Here is a 17,764-nt window from a genome sequence, read left to right as displayed (position 1 = left end):
AAGCTGTCGGCCTGAGGGGGGGCGCGGGAAACCTGAGGTGTTTCCTGGGGGAGGCGTGTGTCGCTTCGGGGCGAGGGTCTTCGGAGGGCTGTGCGGGACTCCGGAGGGAGTCTGCTGGACGAGATCTCGGGGCACCAGTCTGGGGTCATCTGTGTCCTGCGGCGGCGTTCCCCGGAGCGAAACCTGTTTCGCTTGTAATCGAGGAGAGCGGAAAGAAACCCCTCGAGGGCCCGGCCGGCTTTCCCGGTGCGGCCGGCGGCGAGGCGGGATCCAGCCGCGGAGGGTGCGCGCTCGGAAGGCGCCAAGCCGAGATGTGCTCTGGAGACTTTTTTGTTCAGAGCGAATATTGCCGATAAGGCGTTCAAAACTGAGTCACTATAGCTATGATATTGGCTGAAAAATGTTAGCGGCCCCAAAAGAGGCTTGTTGCAGCTCTCAATGCTTTACCCCGTGTCAAGCAGAAATACTCATTAAATTTAAAACTGGGATTTTCCTTACGGTGTCCTGGTAACTAGTGCTTCAAGAAAAACTGCTGGTGTTGCAAGACCAACGATAGAATTGCAAAAGCTAATAATGCTGACTGAAGCACATGAGAAGTTACCCAGTGACACACATTGCCAGCAAGTCAACCCCCACAGACGCCACTAAATACATTTGTCTTTGTTGTAACTCCCCATTAGCGGTAGTTGACCAAACTCACGGTATTTTGTCAGTATTGCTTCCTGATAAGCAAAATATGATTACTGCTGCTTGGTAATGACTTGCCTGACATCTTGCACAGCACTTCTGACATACTTTTTTTGGTTAGTACTTCAGCTGCCATGTAGGAGCCTTGGTTGGGATGTGAACAGCACTATCTGCTACTGTGTAACAGATAGCAAGTGATGGAGTTGCAGCCCATAATTACAAAATCTGAAATTAAACAAATACAGTTTAGTAAAAAGATCCATATTTTGAAAATATGTGTGAGAGTAATGAAACACTGGAACCACTTACACATATTATGAAGGATTCTCTATTATTCTAAAATTTTAGAACTAAGTGTGGTATTTTTTCTTAGAACTTAAACTGTACTACAGAGATCCATTTTCTCAGGGATGTCCTGCAACCCAGAAAAGGATCCACAGCAGGTCATACTAGAAGGTCACAACAATCTCTCCTGGCTTTGCCAGAGACCACCCCCCCTCTACTTCCTTCAGTTGTCAGGGCATATGCTGCAGGCAGCTTCTACTCCAAAGCCATGGGCAACAACCCCAGTTGGCTTGAAAAGCTTATGTAAGACTACAGCATCTCCATGTAGATTCAAGGAATTAATCTTATGGGATCTTAGTTAAGTCTGAATTCATTAGTATAATTGCTAGGAAAAGTGTGGGGCTTGTGTTATTTCTTTTGTTTCTTTTAAAAACTGCCATATGGTGTTTTGAATGTATTTTAACTCAAGATAAAACATGACTATTTTCAGCAAATGTTGAGGTCTCTCATAATCTAAAAAGGGAGGAAGGAATATCGTGACTGATATTTAGGTAAAACATGAAATGCTGCTGCACCTATGCGAAATTTATAAATATCACTGAGTTACAGAAATTTTCTAGGACTGGCAGATCTATCATTTTCTTGGGTATTCTTTAGCAGTGCCTGTGCATTTTCATAGGCTGGGAACAGGAGAGGTGGCAATGACAACCTATGCCGTTCTTTAATGTGCAACAGATAGGCAAGCACGACAGACAGAAGGGGGAAGAATTTTGTCTGAAGTAGAAAATACAGAATCAGGGAGAATACCTCATTCTTCCTAGCTCATTCAGCGTACTCTCTCTTCTTTTACATTTCTATTAAGTGTTTGAAGTGAACATTTTTTTTTTCCTGTGGTATTCATTATGCAATACATGAGTGTTACTATTTGCAGAGTTATTAGTACAGATAGTGGGCACCGTCCCAAGGAAGCTGCGGGCAGGGGAAGGAAGGGTGGAGCTGTGGCCGTGCCCTTACAGTAAGATGGTGTGAGCCTGCACTTTGCTGAGATAGTTTTAAAGGTATTAGCTTCCTTTAAAGGAAGGAGCATGGATATCTGTGTGGACTAATTTCTTCTGCTTCTGACTCAGACCTCACTGAGGCATGTCTGCACTATGCAGCTTATGGTGTTAGGTATTCCGTTCCCCTACTGAAGAACATATTTAAGGGGGTGGGGGGGTGGTGTGTATAAAAATCAAGCTCACATGTAGCAAGTGCTGGTTGGGAGCCTTGTATATATTATTCATGATAGAGGAAAAGTTTTTGGAAGTTAGGTATACTTACTATAACAATCTCAAGCCCGGCAGATATAATGGAGACTCCCATTGATAGCGAAGAACTTATTTACAACAAAGTTGAATTTGCTTCCCCAAAATATTACCGTTATGAAGATGGCACTTGTTTTCAAATACCTGTGCAATTTGGATTCCTGGAAATGGTGTTCTGGTTTCATATGGAGCTTTTGACCCCTTGTTCTGCAGACTGAACTCAAATGAAAGTTTTTTTCCACCTCTGAATATAGCCCCACTGTTTTTTTCAGTTATATTTTAAAGTAGTGAACACATTTGAAACACATTCAATTATGCTCATAAATATTTGCAATGCATTTTTCAATGCCAACATAATTTGGTTCCTAAAACCTATTTTCAATAGTAAGTAAACCCAGTTGTTTACTCCTGGGTTGTTTTTTTTGGGTTTGGTTTGGGTTGGGGTTTTTTTCCCAGCAGAATGGAGGGATGTTCCTAATCGCATTCTCCTGTTTCTGGCTGATTCTTTTTTATTGACCTCAAGTTAAGGACAAAATGTGACTGTGTCAGGCTACTCCAAGCATGTGATACAGTGTGAACTAAAAAGTAAATGCCAGAGGTCCACATGTCTTTCCCTTCTGCCTCTTAGTGACAGAAGGCTCAGCAGTTGAATCCTGCTCTTCCTTACTGATGTCTGATCTTTGTGTTTCTCCAGGAAGAGCTGAAGTTAAATATTTTGAGCTAGCGTGGAACGGGTGTAGGTATAAAGTGTACAGTGTGCCAGGATAATGAGTCACACTGTCACCTATACCCTTTTGCCTACTGGGAAGATGAGTGGTATGTGTGAGAGCGCATATGCCTGCACACGTGGATAAACTCAGTCTCTCTCACTGGCTCAGGGAGCAAACACAAACAGATCATGACCTTGGCTGCCAATGCCCTTACATGTATGTAGATTGTCTGCAGCACTCGTACGCAGGGAACCTTTCCATAGATCCAGATGAAGGAGGTTAGAACAAGCAATTCTATGTTCTGTCTCCTAGGTTTGTTTTGGAAAGTGTCCACATGCAGTACTCTGTCACCATTTGGCAAGAACAATTTTATTGTGAAGCTATGACTGTGGTGATGCAATGAATGTCTAGCAGGATGTGTTTTACTTCTGACCTGATATTAGACAATAGTCTTCCCTGAATGACATTTTATATTTAGATTCACTCTCACACTGTTCAAACCCTGAGCAATCATTCAGTTGCTGTCTTTCTCGTAGACAAAAATAAAACTTAGGTCAAATAAATTGACATTTTGAAGACAACTAATACTAAGTACTTTGAAAAGCAGTTATTAAGTCAGTAAATCTTTACACGCACAGTATTATTCAAATAAAAATGGGGAAATTGGGGAAAAAAATCCAATAATTTTATATAGACAAAAGTAAGCATTCTCAGGAATTGAATAATTCAGAGAGATATAAATATTCGTCAGTGGCATAGTAGATACTCTGTGCTTCAAAATCCTTAACTCTTGAAATACTTGTTCTTCTAGCTTCCATACAAAAATATAGCAACTTACTGCAAAATTTACTCCTGAAGGAAAATGTACACCACACTGAAGAGAGGCATTAAATCTGAGTTAGTTTTCAACTGGTTTCATAGTAGCTGTATTATGCTAGCTTTTTTTTAAAAAAACCCCTTATTTTATCAAATAAGTTAGTCTCGTTCATGCTCCATAAAAAAAATGATAGGGCAAATTCTCATAGGCTCATTCTGTCTTTTACATTAGCTTACAAGTTAAAAGAGGCAAGGCAAATACTGCTCATACGGGACATCTTTTCACATGCATCTTTTTTGAACTGGAGAGTGGATATTTCAAAAAAGTTTAAGTGAAATTTCTATGTATGATAGTAGGATTAGAAAAAAGCTGAATTGCTCTAAATACTGATATTTGACACTTTTATCTCTAAATCTTAGCTCAGGGTTGAAAATCTAGTGATACACAGTCCAGGCTCTGGTTTCCATATGTGGTGAATATACTAAAAACAGAAACAGCAGTGGAATTGTATGAGAGCCTTGAGACTGTCATTACATTGGATTTAAACAAATTGTATTAATCCTGCCCTAACCTGAGCTCTTACATCATGCAGAAGAATGAAAGCAAAGCAGAAAAAAATACTTTTAAGTGAGATGTTCCATATATCCACAGAGACTACAGGAAGATGGTGTTTGTTAAAACATACCATCAAATATATGTTCATTTTGAAGAGATATATTTAATTACATTAAGGAGAATACACATGCAGTATACTTAAGAAAATATATCCCATACTTCTGGTTTTCTGTTTGAGTTTGGTTATTGCATGCTGAATTGCTGTGCAATATCCTCAGAAAGATCACTGAGAATTTAGAACTGATTATTATATAGTGGTCTGGTTGTTTACTCTAAGTAATTAGATGGCCCCAGGATCCATAAATTTCTCTGTCTATGAATTTCAAATGCTTTTGATGTATTACCTCTATAAAACCTCTTGTGGAGGTGTAATGCTTCTTGCATTTTTTTACAGACATGTGGAAGGGCTCAGAGCAGCTGAATTACTGGCCAGTGGTCACGCAGCAAGTCCTTAGCAGAGCAGAGGTTAATGACAGCTTTCTCTCAGGTCCAAAGGTGCTGCATTCCTTAGCCACTGCCTTTCTCAGGAATCAGTAACTGCATTCCTATTGACTTTAGAGACAACAGGACTGAATGATCTAATAATAACCAGCAGAGGCAGGATTACACAGGGTAAGTTGATCTAGCCACACACAGTCCTAAAAGATGATGTTTTTACCACTACCATCCTGATCGCGGCTGTGGACAGTTTCTGAATATTGTGCAATGAGTCTGGTTTTTGTTGGATTCTTTCTTCGAGTTGTCTGAGCTCATTAATATGGCAGAAAACATACCCAGACAAAATAAAAGCGGATTGTTTTCTGCCAAGAAGCTGAATTGACTCACTTACTGTAATGAGTGCCAGAGCTGGTGCAGAAGAGCTTTCCACTACTAGGAGCATGGGAAAGGTTAAGAATAAGTAGGAGATGATGTGGAGGGGACTAGGAACAGCATGAAATATTCAGCAACTGCAACCTCTTATGTTGCCTCAGCTGCTCACAGACCTTCAGCCTCCATATCCTCAAATGTTAGCTGTCTGTTGGGAAATTCTGGAGATATTAATGGCTATGCTACTGTCATGAAAACTAAGTATACTGTCTGGTTTTTAGAAGAACTTTAATACATCGCTGTTTTCAATTTTACATCACAAAACTGGTGTATCTCTCATAAAACTGATTGAAAGCTCAGCTATATAGGGGTCTTCTGGTGAGTCTTTATGCTCTGGACATACCCTAAGGCAAAATTATGTTAGCCACCAGAGGCTGGAGTTCTTGGGGACTGGGAGATAATGTACAAAGAGTGCCTGAGAGCACCATGTTTGTTCAGCCATAAGAAGAGAAGGCCTAGGGGATATCTTACTACTTCCTATAGCTACCTAGTTGGAGGGCGTAGAGCAGATTAATCCTCTCTTTTCTCAGAAGTACATGATGACAGGACAGAAGGGAAGAGAAAACAGTTGGTACATGTATAATTCTGAATGTAAGTTCTTGACTTGATGTCAGAAGTAGCCCTGCCCCATAGGCTTTCCTTTCTGAAGGGACCACTATCAGTATTTTCCTAAAAGGCTGAACTGAGAGTTGTAAAGTTTCAAGTGTGATTCTAAAGGATTCCTGGAGACTGTGTCCTACAGAAAGCCTAAAAGATTTTCTTCTTTTTTTTCTTCTTTTTTTTATTTTTTTTGTATTCTTTTTCTTTCATCAGTACTGCTGATGTGTCAGGAGCTGTAAACGGTTCTGGGGGCTGTATCAAGCCAAGTACTTGGACCTTCTTTTCTTTTTTTACTTCTTCCAGGCCTTGCCGTTATTGATGAAGGGCTTTGAAGCCTAGCCTAGAAACTCCTGAATTGGCAACTGGATATTAGGAAAACAGAGTTCCTTAGACATCTTCAGTCAACAGTCAAGAGCTGGGAGAAGTTGTGGAAGGAGATGTCAGATGAGTAGGTCTTAGTTTGACCAGTGCTTCCGGGGAGCAGGGTGCGAAAGGATGCCAAGGTCTGACAGTGATTTGATGGCATGCACCAGCAGGAGCTCTCTGTTTTGGAGTGTTCTAGGGGCAGAGGAACAGAGACAGACACATACAATGCACAAGTTTCTTCCTGAGTCAGAAAACTCATTTGCTATGTAAGCTGGTGAATGCAGCTCACTGGGGACACCAAAATGAGCACCAACCTTTTTGAACTTCATAAAAGATACCTTGCTGTGTTTGAATTGAGAATTGAACTGGACTTGAAATGAATTTGGAAGATATTGCATGTATTTCATGTATTTCTGGGATTGTCAAAGCAGAACCCCAAAGCTACACTTACAGGGGAAAAACAACAAGCCAGCTCTAGGAAGAAAAGAAACTCTCAGCTGGAATGAACTAAAATAAACTACAAGAAAAATACAGAATAATCTAACCAAGCTATCACTGAAGCTGTTAATGAAGCTTCCCAAGAGAAAAGTGCTCTTCAATAGCAGAGAATAACTGAGATTTGAGGCAAAAAATGTAGAGTATCCAGAGGAGTGTGTGAGAAAGTTGAAACATATCTAGTAGATATCATTAGGGCAAAAAGCCTGGTCACCCAAAGAGAAAGCAGATACGTGGATTCATCTTCAAAGACTGATTTTGACATTTTGATAATTTATAGCATGCTTTCTGAACATCTGCTGAGACTACTACATATCTTAGGCATTACTTTGGACAGCTAATCTAAAGAATGTGCTTTCCTGATGGAACGGTGAAGAGCATGACACACAAAAAGACGAAAATCATTTATCTGAAATGGCGACCAGTCCTGCTGTTCTTGCTTCTTTCCTGGAAGCAAGACTGCTCACCACACAGTCCTGACCCAGCACAGGAACCAGCTGCCGCAGTCCAGGAAACCCAAGGTAATGCTAGTGTTAGTACCTGCTTCTGTCAGAGCCAGCTGGATTACAGCCAGACCTGAAGGGCAGGATGCTAGACCAGAGACAAAAGGGGTGTCTTTCCCTGGAGTGACCATAAAGTGACATTTACATACTTAGCATTGCAGGCAACCAGAATAGTCAGATTTGCATACTGGATTCTGAAGCACAGATGCTTGTGCAACAGGAGGTATTGTTACAGGCTTATATATGCAATGTAAAGATGGCTCCACCTATGCTATCAGTTATGGATATTTCAACAGGTTATTATACAGTTCTGTATGTTGTCAAATTATGTGAATCTTATATACTAGCTAAATGGTTTTCCAACAGCAGGTTCCTATTTTTCTTCAATATACCTCAAAACATAGTTTCCTGCTCATTTTTCCCAAGGTAGGTTCCTGATAACTGCAGCACACTGTATTAATGCTATTCCTTCATATTCCATGGCCTTTGAAATTTCAGTCTACCCAGCAGTGGTTCACTAACAGAATGTATTTATATATTCATATTGAAGCTACTTGTTATTAACTTCTAATTCCAGCAATGCTCTTGGTCCATTAGCAGAACAGCTTACTCATAGGCATTTTGTTCTCTCCAGGTTACAACATTCTTCTGCAGGAGCAAGGCTCCTTAGGGGCAGAATTGAGAGCTAGAGTGGAAACTGCTCCAGCTGCCTTGTTTGTGAGTCATTCTTGTGAGTACATTAACTTCTAGAAGCTGCATTGATTCTTCTATGCAATTTATTAACATTCTAATGACTACAAAAGAGTGATTTTTTGTATATACTCCTTATTGAGACTATTAGGACAAAAGATAATAGAGGCATAGATAAAATCATAAGGCTAGACATTCAGATGATGAACACCAGTGTAGCAAGTGGTAGAATTCATCTACTTATTGCAGAAGTAGAAAAAAATACCTTTCTAATGACATTATAAGGTTCCTATTAAGCTAAGATAAATTCATAGCTGACTGTTCATTCTGTATGGGATTATATTTTTGGTATAATAATACAAAGAAATGTAATTGCTAGCTTTAGGCTTATTTATACATTAATTTCTACTACATTGTTTGAGACAGAGAGTCAGCCTGAGGTAACACTGCTTGGTTTGATTTCACATACGAGAGTTGTAGTTTATTCTTTCTGTTCCATGCAGAAATAGTTACCTGGCTGATGACTAAGATGCTGCGCAGTGAATGCACCACAGCTGAATGTTTCAAAAATTCTTTAGGAAAATTCTTGCTCCCCCTGCAGTCAAAGGAAGCTTTTGCAGTGAATTTAAGGAGATGTGCATTCCTCCTGTGGGTGCCTTAAAATGTGCTTGATGTTTGTGTGTGTTTGCTTGCTTTGCTTAAGAAAGGAACTAGATTAAAATTTCAACATCAAAATACATTTATTTCGGATATCTTTGCTTAATATCTTTGCTTTCTGTACTTTTGTAAACAGTGAGTAAGCAGAAAAAACTACTTCCATGTATATTTTGTACAAAGTTCTCAGACGATTAATGGTGGAGCATGTGTGTCTGCTAAAACAAACAAGGACAGAGCGTATTCAGAATCTCAGAGGCATTTGAAATATAGGGAAGTACAGTTCTAATTCACAACAGTATTTTAGAGCATGATGTGAACTTTGAAAATAAATGTTATTAACACGAAATAATTATAATTATTACATATGTATATGTTATATATGATTTAGTAAATTTCTTATATATGTGTAATATAAACATATATAAAGTTTTGTATAATAAGATAATATTTCTAGATATCATATTAAAATAATACTACAATACACGTCAAATAGCATAAGGTAGTAAGTGGTTTTCTGAGAGTTTAATGCCATTAATTTTCATAGAATAATTTAGACTGGGAGGGAAGTCAGAAGGTCACCTCATTACCCTCTTCTAAGCTTAAAAAAGTCCACCTTTTTCTCCCCTTTTTCAGTTATGCTATTCCTTAAGTTCCCAGATGGCACAATATCCAAATAAAAGAATTTTTTTCTGTACATTCTCCTGGAAGGACTGATTCTTATTTTCTTTTTGCCTCATCCTGTTTAATGTTTTGTAATAATTAGAAGCCTGATATAAACCAAGGAGCTCTTCTGTGGCTGAAATGCTATGTTCCCCTTATACATGTCGGCATAAGGTTTTACTTCTTACTGTTCTGACAACTGAAATAGCGTATGTGAAACAGGTGATCCTGGCTGACAAAGCATATTTCTCATGACAGCTTGCTGGGTAGGAGAGGAAGGATTTAAAAATTGCATAACAGAGAATTAAGCACTGAACGTTTCAGATGCTTTAAATTCAGTTCAGAGCTATATATTTTGGCAAATAGAGGAGAGCTTTCTTCATCAAAATGGATTAACTCTGAGAAATTATTTTTAGCTTGGAATATTAGCTTTTCTCCAGACCAGTCCCATAAAATTTGAAGACCAGATTTATACCCTTATACACAAAATACCTCCTGAAAGAAACATCCTATCTTTTGGGTATGCAAAAAGCCCGCATCAGGTAAACTTTAAGCAGCCAGCCTCCCAAAGAAATCTGATACGCAACCATTCATTGAAGAAGAGGCTGTTGGGGAAGAAAGGTGAGAAGCGCTTTTCCCTGACTTGTGTTGTGTCCTGCATGTGGAGTGGCTGGTGTGTGGATACTGTATTTGTTACACCGTCACTCTGCCTCTCTTTTGTTGACGAGTTCAGAGACTTGTTTATAACAAATTTTACTGTTCATGGGAAAGTTTATTCTACAGTTTTATAAGCGATACTCAGTTCATTTACTTCAGGAGGCAAAGAATGAGGAAGTGGAATGTGCTCTGCCAAAGAAGCAGTTGAAGGGTGGAGTGTCTTAGCAAATCTTGTAAAATGTGCCTTATCTCACTAATGCAAATCTTGATGCCCAAACTCTTCCTCTCACCTTTGTGCCTTTAAACCTGAGCCATACCACCTGTGGCAGGCAAGTAACTTTTTTCTGTGGTTGTGGGCCTGAGGACTGGAGAAGTGAAGAAAAAGATAAAGAGATGATTTCTTCCAGTCTGGAAGTAAAAGAGCTTTTCAATTCCCAAATGGTTTCATAACAATATTTTTTTTAGAGGACAGGAAAAAGTTCCCTCCTCCTTGTGCTACAAAGACACCCATTGTTCCTCATTTCAGGCTGGTGTTCATTGCATTAACATTTCACCATTTCAGAGGTATGTCCAACCTCTTAATTATAAGGAAATTACCACTTAAACAGCAAAGCAGGTAACTTAGACACTTTGAGGCAGATTATTCTCTCTCCCCTTGCTTCTCCTCTTCTCTTCTCTTCTCTTCTCTTCTCTTCTCTTCTCTTCTCTTCTCTTCTCTTCTCTTCTCTTCTCTTCTCTTCTCTTCTCTTCTCTTCTCTTCTCTTCTCTTCTCTTCTCTTCTCTTCTCTTCTCTTCGCTTCTCTTCTCTTCTCTTCTCTTCTCTTCGCTTCTCTTCTCTTCTCTTCGCTTCTCTTCGCTTCGCTTCGCTTTCGCTTCGCTTCGCTTCGCTTCGCTTCGCTTCTCTTTGCTTCACTTCGCTTCGCTTCTTTCTCTTCGCTTTCCAGTACAGATTGGATCAATCTATAGCTGCCACGGTTGTGAACCAGGGTACTGGTAGTTTTTCCTCTTTCCTGGGCTGCTCTAAGAGCTGTATAATTGATGGGAAGTGCCCTTCAATTGCTATGCAGAGCTTGTCAGACCTCCTTGGTTCATCCCAGAGGTTGCATTTCTTGACAGAAAAGCAAGCAACGGAAAGGCTGGTTACCTCTTCCCTATTCTCTCCTTAGCCACAGCTGAAAGGCAGCAAGGGAGTGACCAAGCAGCTTCTGCTCGTCAGGAGAGCTCATGCCTCATGCTGGAGATACGGCTGTCTGTGGAGATGTGGGATGTAACTGGGGAGGTATGGAGATATGACCCCCTCCCAGTCTTAGAATGCCATAGCTGATTCAAATACTTAATGTTTTTTTGAAAAAAGCCCAACCCTTCAGGGTAGTCATCAGAGACCAGGTCTTCTGTTTACACAGTTGACCTTAGCAGTCATACTCAGCTACCAGAAAACATTATCTATATTGCTGTGAGTGATCAGCAAACAACCTGCTTTAAGCACAGCAAGTAGCCTTAATCCTGAGTTTTGCCTAGGCATAATAGTACAGGGTTCAAAGTACTGTGTTCTGGTACAACGCTAGATATAAATTTCCATGACCATTGATTGCAACACGTATTGCACACAGGTGAGTCAGGGATATTGTGAAATATTTCCTAGTTACTTGTAACAGTAAATCCATAGCAAAATGTGAATTATGCTGTGATGCTAAGTGTTCCTTATCATGGCATCTGGGTGTGTATAGTTATTTTACAAACTTCTATTATTTTAGTTTGCCTTGGCTGACTTAACATGAATGGCTCGTCAGTTTGATGATGATATGGATGTCTGTAGGGTCACTGTAATTTTTAAGTTGTAATTTCTGTAACAATGTGCAGCTTCATGAGATGTGAGGCCAAAAAAACCAGTTAGAAATGGCACAAATACTAAACATCTTTATTTTCTGATGATTTGTATATTTCTTTCCTAATAAACAGCTTTATGAAGTCATTAAAAATGCCAACCTAACACAAAACAAAAGATAAACTATTTAAAGGGGAAAAAAAGGAAATAACCATCCAAAGATGACAGCACAGCCTACATTTTTCAACATTTCCAGAGTGCCCAGAAAGATACAAACATTCTTTAATACTGACTTAGGAGTTAAACTTTTCAGTTTAGTAGGTGCTATTCATACTTTTCCTGGTTTCATAACTGCTTTTAAAAACAAACAAAGAAATAAATAAAAACCTGTCACATCCACATTGTCCTGAACTCTAAGTTTCCTACCTCTTGTTGATTTTCAGAAATCTCGCTGCTTTTAGGATTCTTGATGCCAGTGTTTAAACTTGTTCCAGTAATAATTTTTAGTGTGGAAATGTAATTACTTGGCCTGTGGCTGCCTTCCTTGGTTAGCTTTCTCTTAGTTTCCAGTTTTGCTTAGTCGTCACTGAAATCACTTGAATTTGTTTCCCTTTTGTTTAACCAAATCCACGAGGTTGTCTTATTTTCCTGAAAGCATTATGTAAAGTAATACTTGGTATTAAGTGTTTTTATGAGTTGAGAGAATCAGTCATGTAATATTTACAGATCTCATCCAGAAACATACAGGATGTTGGCAGTGTTGGCAATATAGCCCAAATTGTCAGATAGCAGAAGTTGCTTTGAGCACAAAAATCTTTCTTTACTTACTCTCCATTTTTCTCCTTCATGGTTATTCTGTTGCTTCTTTGTCTAGTTTCATATCCAGCTTTTATCTATTGTGTCATTACATATTTGCTTATTGTATTGTATTGATGTGTTTTCACATATCACTTTTTATATTGCTGTACGTAGCAAAAAACATTCACAAACAGGTATTTTTTGTCTTTTGTACCAAATACTATATTTTCTATATCTTTCCTATGTAGAAACACAGACCATCTGAGGCAGGAAGGCACCTATGAAGATCATCTGGTCCAAACATCTGCTCAGAGTGGAGTCAGTGAGAGCAGGTTGTTCAGAGCTGTGTCCAGTTGGGTTTTGAGTATCTTCAGGGATGGAGACTCCACATCTTCTCTAAGCAACCTGTTCCTGTGTTGGACCACCTGCACAGTAAAAAAGTGTCATGTTTGCTACATTTCTTGTATTTCAAGTTTGTGTCCATTACCTCTCATCCTGTCACTGGGCACCACTGAGAAGAGTCTGGCTGTGTTGCCTTTAGTCCCCCCATCAGGCATTTATGCACATGGATAAATCCCCCTGAGCCTTCTCTTCTCCAGCTAGGCAGTCCCAGCTCTCTCCATCTTTCCTCTTATGTCAGGTACTCCAGTCTTTTAATGACCTTTGTGGCCCTGTGCTGGACTCACTCCAGTCTATGTCCATGTCTCATAGTGGGGAACCCAGCACTGGACCGAGTGCTCTGTATGTGTCTCACCGGGGTGAGCAGAGAGGATGGGTCAGCTTTCTTAATCTACTGCAATGCTCTGCCTAATGCAGCAAAAGATGATACTGGCCTTTTTTCTACACAGACACGTTGGTGGTTCGTAATTTCAATTTTTTAATTTAAAATATTCTACCTTATTCCTGCATCTTTGTATAGTTTCTGTCCCAGTCGTCCTGAATTTGTATATGTATCTTCAGTAAATCCTCCAAGCACAACAAATATATATTTTTCATTAATTCACTGAGTTCCACCTTAAAGCAAATATATTCGTTGTTTTCAGAAACCATGGTGGATCCACTGTTCTCGAATTGTTTTCCTCTTACTTATTTAACTAGATAACCTTCTTCTTTAAGTTTTCCTTGCAAAATTTCAGTTTCAGCTTCCATCTGAAAAAGCTTCCTTGGTTCTCTATGCCTGTATAATTGCCTGTTTTAATGTTTCTCTGCCCCTTACCAGCAACCATCTCTTTCAAAAAATGAACACAGTCAGCCTTAGCTTTAACTCTGGTTTTCAGAAACTTGCCCATGGTGCCATTCCTCCCTCTCACCCCTTCTGCCACGTCTCATGCCTCTGGATATTGCTTCAGCAGCAAACTTCAATGAGCATCATTTCTTTATTAGCAGGTGGAACTGATGATTTGTCCACAGTCATTCCAGCCTGTCACATTTGCTGCTTTTCCTTTTTTTTTGTGTTTGTTCATGGCATGGTTGCCCAGGAATACCTAACTTGTGAAAAGCTGCAGGCAGTGGTTTCTTGGCATCTGGTTTGTATGTACCAAAGTGCAGGAGGATTTTCTATTATTATCTTGTTAAAAATACTCAGCAAATTGACTGCTTTTTCTGTTGCTGCTTCCAGATTTCCTCGATCATCTCCCATTGCAAGCCTCCTGAAGACAGTGCCTGAATTCAGACACAATTTTCAACTGAATGTTACTGGCAGAGAATTTGGGATAGCTGAAAAAGTTTGTTGCTGGAAAGGTGAAAGAATAACAAGTGAGGGGTGTGGAAATCCAAGTGAAAGTAAGAGACAGTACTTGAGAAAAGATAAATGAAATTCAGCCATTTACCACTGGATGGCTCTACCTAGAAATTATAGACGTGCCAATACACCTAATGTAAGCAAACCTCTGTAATACCTCTTGGGTTTCTGCAGTTTTTATGGTATTTTGATACACTGTCAAAGAAGTCCCTTCTTAGTAGCCTGATAGAATCATAGAATCATTTAGGTTGGAAAAGACCTTTAAGATCATCAAGTTCAACCATTAACCCAGGACTGCCACTGGGGGGGGGGGGTTGGGGGAGAAAAAAGGAAACCCCCATCTATTGTTCAATTCTGTTTTCCAGTTTAAAGCTCTTTGCCTGATATTAAAAGCCTCACCACTAGTGACTAGTTGTCACTGAACCAAAAAGTACATTAGCAGCGTGACGCATGATTTATTTTTAACAAAGACTCGATGCAAGCATTGGAATTAGAATATGTATCATATGGCAGGATTTTATACAGGTAGGCAGTGTTCCAGCCAATCTGTATTGCCTTTGGAAATAGCATTTGAAACTTTTGTAATATAATTAACTAGTTCCTCCTTTGGATTTACACAGAAAATCTTGGCTTATCCCAGAGAGTCTGTCTAGCCACAGTGGGAATCTGACAGAAAGCCAGGAAGAAAACTGCCAACATTGTACTGAGCTAGCCCTGCAGGGTTGGATAGTCTTCCTTGTCCTCAAGATGCAGACAGGTGAAACAACAAGCCCTTCCTCTTATCAGCTGGGATTTGCTGAGGCTTAGAGTTTATTAAATCTGGAGACCTGCTGAGAAGGGAATCCAGAGCTCACCTAGAGGTAAAAAAGCAGAAAAAGTTTCCTGGGGAAGAAAGCCAAGGGGAGGAGAGAAAGGTAGGTTACGGCCTGCTCTGGCAACATTAGTAAAACAACTTCAGGCTGTGCTGTCCTCTTCCTAGGATGACGTGGGCTGCTGGAGTCTCTGCTCTAGACACTGCATATGCAAAAAGACTCCTACAATAAAAGGTGGAACTATGTTCAAAGCAGCAAAAATATTTCCTCCCAGACCTAATGGTTAGTCTCATCACTAATCCAATGATGTGCCTTTCTGGTACATAGCGTGTAATTAGTTGCTACTTAATTAAGTGAGCATAAGTGAGTAATCATTTCAGACTTGTGAAGCCAAGTGTAACATCCATGTGGGATTCCTGCAGTAGGGGGTGATCTGATGTAACTAGGGGCTCAGGCACTTTTTTTATTCTGCAGAGAGTGCTTTGAAATGCAGGGATCTGGGATGGCTGATTTATTTGTTTGCCACCTGAAATACTTATTTTTATCACGCTTATTTGCTATGCTTACTCAGGTTTAAAAATAAAAATAACATTTAAGATTTTTTTTCACATTGTTTGCTGAAATAGTTTGTATGAATTTCAAGCATTTAAAGATGTTTTTAATGTATGAAAAGCATTAAATGAAAATAAAACCTGGAGAAAACACCAACCCTTTCAATTATATACGCATATTTTGAAAGTTTAGATACTTACAGAGGAATGATGCATCTTGGGGAAAAATCCAGAAAAAAACCTCACTGCTGAATTTCCGCTTTGAAAATAGACTTTTAAAAAAGCTGGATGAGGCCTACCACAACATGGAATCTATGAAAGGAGCAGAACTGATGTCTGCATCCCAGAAAGCTTAAAAAATGACCCCAGAAGACTCCCTAAAAAGATCTGGCAGTGGAAAATGTAAGCAGGGTTATAGCTGCTGATAAACCCTTTAGCCAAGCTGTCTGGTCAGATGGGGAAGAATACGCTTCATTGCTTGAAGAGTTGTGGTTTGCACTACCCAGCATACTGCAGTTTAAGGCTCCTCTCTGCTGCTGACTGAAATGTCTCCTGCCCTGAGGTATTTCAGTCAGAAGCAGAGACAAGCTGCACACAGTATTTATGGTGTACACCAGTATTTCAGTACATTGTGGACCGCCTTTTATCCTCGTCATTATTTGAGACTAGAAGGGTGTTAAAAAGTACATGGGATTTAGATTTTTTGTTTTTCTTTAAAACCATCCATTTCTAAGTTATCATGCTACTAGGTTTTTGGGGTTTTTTTTTGTGAGGGTTTTTTTTTTTTTTTTTTTAACCAAACAAAACCAAAAAAAAAGGAGGAAAAAAGAAGTTTTTGCCTTTTGGCTAGACATTGACAATGGAAAGAGGGCAGCCCGCCCAGTTCACTACCTTCTGATGCTTATAGGCCATTTGTGATTCATGTGCTGCAGACCAAATAACAGTGCTTATACGCTTATGTGCCCATATGTGGTTATGCACGGAAACCACAATATGCTCTGCCATCAATGAGATTACTTGTACAGTAAGGTACTTTATTCGGAATACATTGGTGCAGCACTATTTATGACCTTCGTTTAAAAAATATAGGCAGAACAATTTGACCACTAAAGGTGAATAAAGGATCATAAATGAAGTGAGTTTGAGATTGAAGGGAAAGATTTCTGATCTGTGACCAGACCAGTCTCATGGTTTATGTAAATTAGAGAAAGGAGAAAAGAACATGAACTGAAAGGACTTAATTAGCTGGCTGTTCATTATTAGAAAAGACTAATGCTGGGAACATAATGTAGAACGGCTTTAATAATGCTACACTCAATACTGCTGTCATTTGTCATAGAAAACTCCCTTTGGCCTTGGAGATTTTATTGGAGGGTGTAAGGGTGTTTCTTGTAATTTTCTCATATCAAAGGCCTTGCGGGTTTTTTTTTGTATTTTCACATAGATTGAACATGTAAAGATGACTGGATATAACTAAAATATTTATATGAACTACACAAGAGAAATGAAATTTAATGAGAATAAATTGTATATTTTATTAACTAGAAGGAGCATGTAAGGCAGCAAATGTTCCCTCAAGACCATTGTCACTCAAAGTACAAAAAGCATATTATAATGCAACAAGAAATCAGGGAATTCATGACCCTTGCCTCTGTAGATAACTGAAAGGTTTAGAGGTCATTTGTATGATGAAATGACTATTTCATTTTGAAGTATCAAACTCTGGGTGCAAATCCTGATTGATTTAGCCATGTGGAAGGTGCTGTGCCCCCTGACTTGGGTTCTTGGAGGTAAGGCTCTGGGCCCCAAGCGCAGCCAGACTTCTTTGTGCTGCATGGGTGAGTACTGGCCATGGGCAGCTGGAAACAGTAAATACAGGTGGGCACTGAAGCTCCCCCACCCGTTTCCAGAGCAGCAAGGCTCTCTGTGCATCCATGCCCTTTGCGGAAGCACTTGGCCAAGAGGAGAACAATTCCACCACCACCTTTCCTTCATGTAACAGACAAGAGGCATCCAGGAGACTCTCTTCAGCCTGACATGTTTCAAAACCAGGCTTGCCTGGTACTCATTTGGAAGATGGGAATACTCAGATTTTACTTAGAAAATTATATTGATCTATTTTCT

Source organism: Falco peregrinus, chromosome 4 (genome assembly GCF_023634155.1).
Source record: "Falco peregrinus isolate bFalPer1 chromosome 4, bFalPer1.pri, whole genome shotgun sequence".
Lineage (NCBI taxonomy): Eukaryota > Metazoa > Chordata > Aves > Falconiformes > Falconidae > Falco > Falco peregrinus.
The sequence above is the reverse complement of the archived record's forward strand: the minus strand, read 5'-3'. Positions refer to the sequence as shown.